This window comes from Sceloporus undulatus, chromosome 5, assembly GCF_019175285.1.
Source record: "Sceloporus undulatus isolate JIND9_A2432 ecotype Alabama chromosome 5, SceUnd_v1.1, whole genome shotgun sequence".
Taxonomy (NCBI): domain Eukaryota; kingdom Metazoa; phylum Chordata; class Lepidosauria; order Squamata; family Phrynosomatidae; genus Sceloporus; species Sceloporus undulatus.
In genome coordinates, this window is record NC_056526.1 from 66,175,590 (window position 1) to 66,179,371 (window position 3,782).

At 42.2% G+C, this 3,782-nt stretch overlaps 1 protein-coding gene across 8 annotated transcripts in view; it reads right to left on the reverse strand.

Annotated features, from left to right (window-relative positions):
- IMMP2L (inner mitochondrial membrane peptidase subunit 2) overlaps positions 1–3,782 on the reverse strand; it is a 594,331-nt gene that overhangs the window by 181,601 nt on the left and 408,948 nt on the right. The gene's annotated exons all lie outside the window — the stretch shown is intronic.

A 3,782-nucleotide genomic window follows, 5' to 3' on the forward strand; every position in this document is an offset into this window, starting at 1 on the left:
GGGGTGCAGGGGGTGAGAGATGGTGTGACACCATGACCACCGCTCTCATGACTCAAGCTTCCCTGGTGCCACTGCCATCTCAGAGTGGAGGCTTCCAGCTCTGATTGTTCCCTCCAGTTGGGGACAGTATGCTCCAAGTGGGCCAAATGGAGTGAAACTGGAGGCATCACTCCTGTGGCTACCTCTCTTCATCCACCAGCCCTGCCAATGGCTTGCTGGTCCTGCTTCTTCTTTCCACTGTATTGACCACTGCCACCATCACTCATGTCCCCCCATCATGGAAGAAGAGTGGCAAAGCCTGGGTGGAATAAGGCCACAAGAAGGTGGGAATTTCTGGTGCCTCATTTCTGCCCGATAGAAGCGTAGAGCTGATATGTCAATTCCTTGTTGCTTCACACCAGTCATCCTTGTCCTCATGTTCCACCAGAGCTCAACCACTCTTGCCATGGCAGGGGGACATGAGGAGAAGGGAGGACCAACAATGAGACTGGAGGAGGAAAGAAGCAGAGAGGGATAGGGGACAGCAGCCCTGGAAGTACTGGTAGCAGTGGCAGCAGGCAGGAAACATGGAGAGAGGTGCAGTGAGGGCTTCTCTTTCTCCTCAACCACCTCCAGCTCATCATTGGTCATCCTTCGGGAAAGGGATTTACCTTTTTAAAAAGGAAAGACATGGAGGATCCTTGGGTTTTCAGCCAGTTTTTTGTGGGGGGGAGGGGGGTATGTGCACATGTTTGTCTTATGTGGAAATTGATGTGGGACTGGAGGTTTGGAGAGAGAGATGCAGACTGTGTGAAGCTTCCAAGAACCATATGGTTATTGTCAAGACTTGCAAGAAATCCAGGCAGAATGAAAACAGAAGTTTCAAGGAGGGTGAAAGACTATCAAAGCTAATTAAAAGGACAATGACCTCTGAGGAGGAAGGGATATGGGCTCCGAAAATCGGGGAGGGAGTTCTCATGAGAAAACTTCCTGATGGTACTGAATAAATGGGCTCCTGGAAGTTTTGTGTGTATGAGAATGCGGAAGCTCAGAACAGCAACGTCCATTTGAACTACAGTTTGAGCTGTTTGATGTCAGACCTGGTTGTAATGCTTTCAGATAGCCTTTTCGATGTAGCAACACTTCAACAACAGGAATGAAAAAAGATACTCACTTGACAGGCCTGGGCTTCCCATTATTTCTGCAAACTTCTTGGTGAGCCCAAATCCCACAAAGATTCTGTTGGTACTTTTTAAAAAGTGGCTTTTAGAAGGGTACCTTGGCTGTTTCTTTTCGGATTATGAGTCAGATTAAAAGCAAGTACATTTCTATATTGCTTACCAGTGCCCTTAAGCACTCCCTAAGCAGTTTACAACGTGTAAGCTATTTTCCCCCAACAAGCTGGTCACTCATTTTAGCAACCTGAGTCAACCCTGAGCTGGCTGGTATTGAACTCACAATCTTGTGATTTATGAGTGAGTGTCTACAAGTACAGACGTTTAACCACTGCTCCACCAGTGGTTTTCTGTAGATTTCTTTTCTTCACCTCTTATTTGTGTCAGGAAACTTTTCAACTCACAGCTATACGTGTCAGCATGCAGTGTGTGCATGTGTGCGCACATGCACATGCTTTCACATGCACATTTTCATTTGGACCTCTAAGAAGGGTGACACCATGAGCACTAGGTGACACCAACCCTAGTAATGCCACTGTATGAACAGCAACATTTTGTATCAGAGAAGCATTATGAGCGCATCAGGCCAGCACACAACAGAATTTTTTTTAAAGGGCCACAATGTACAAGAATTAATACACTAATGTACAAGAATTATACCCACTATATAATACAACTGCCATGGTTTCAGAACTATAGAAAGTGTGAGTATTTATTTTTCAGAAGGTGGTATTTACAAATGGGATAGCACAATTTTCAGCTCAGATTTCTTTACTGTTACTGAAAATGCCACTAAACCTAATTTTTGAGAACTCATTTTGAATGAGAAGGAAAATGATTTATTGCTATAAGCAGCTACAATAGACAGAAGGAATACTGAAATCTTATCTTCAGGATTATATGCAATCTTCCCTTCAAGTGTCATCACGTTCACAGGCAGAATCACATGTATTTATCTTACCTGGGCAAAATCCCAACTAACATGAGATTTCTTCCTCCCCAATATGAGTCAACTTGAATAGACTAGTAAAGATGGCCTTACTGTACATTAGACCAATGATTCTCAACCTTTAACCCTCCATTTGTTTTGGACCTGAGATCCCAGAAGTGCCAGCCAACTTGGTCAACAGTCAGGAATTCTGGGAGCTGAAGTCCAAAACATCTGGAGGGCCAAAAGTTGGGAATCGCTTCACTAGACTATGCTGGAAATCTGATCTTTGGAAATACTAAGTGTATCAAAGCTTGTGTTTCATTTTAGCTTTTTCGCACTACTTCTGATTTGCTATGTAGAGAGTGGAGTGGCTAGTTGGATTGTAGTAGTATTTATTTCGGCTAGAAATTAAGAAACAAGAAGAGTCCATCAGTGTGCCCATATTTTAAGTTATCGTGGAGGACTGATATGTGGCCTGAATTCCTTGTTTAGGGGAGGTACATCTCCACCCATTGCATTATCTGCACTGGCTAGGATACTCTGGGCACAGCTTGAAGAATCCTGGCCTGAGAGCTGCCCCGACTTTATCCTATTTCCTGGCTCTCAGTTTCCCACTGAGCCTCCCAGTGCACGCACTGCTGCCACATGCTGCTCACTTCTGCGGCCAGAATGAAAGACCTAGCAATGAACTCAGAGCAAGTGACTGATAACAGAGGTAGATGCATCAGGTGGTATATGCAACACGGTATGTTGTGTGGACTGTTTACACCAGAACCAAGGTTTGGGCCATCATCCAAAGAGGGTTTCTTGCACTTACCTAAAGTAACCAGCATCAGGTGATCCCAGGTCTGCTACTTCTATCTTCCCTCTTTTGTATGCATATAGAGCCATTGTTTTGCTATTCTCATTATTTGGTAATGTGGAGAGTAAAACACTGGCTGAGTTTTGAAGTTGGTATAAACTAGAAATCCTTGCTGAATACAGAGTAGGAACAAGTGATGTACTAATCTGTGTAACCCATTTCCTCCCACTTTGTTTCTTCCTTCCAATGAACAGATAAACAACCAAAAACTAAAAACATAGCATTATGTGCCATGTTTGGATTATGGTTACCTGTATGTAAACACGTCAGAATTTGTGAACAGCACACCTTAGTTTAATGCTCATTTTAAAATCTTGCTTGGTAAAAATTAACCACAGCCTTAGAGGTTCAGATATAGCACAATGATGTCCCTCCCTTGTTTGTTAAGCCACAAGTATAAAAATAAAGTAAGACAGAATTGTCTTCATATGACAGTAGGAATACTTCTCATGTAGATCATTGTTAAATCAAGATAGTGGGATTAAGATTACTTCCTTTCTCCCACGTTGCCCCTTATTTTTGGACTCTCCTTTCCATGAATTTGTGGAGCACCACCACTTTAGACTACTATAAATCCAAATTAAAGACTATTCTGTTCAGGGAAGCCTTCCAACTTTCGTCTTGATTTTATGACTGTACATTTCATGGCATATTATTTGTATTAATCTCTATTTTATAGTATTGTTTTAATTTGTTATGGTAATATTTTATTAATTTTATAATCTTGTTGGTGGTTTTAGATTGTGTATTGTAAGCAGGTTTTTGTTTTTATTTTGGATTGTTGTTTTCTCGCCTTGGGAAAGGGCTATGTAAAGCCTATGATGCTATAAAAATG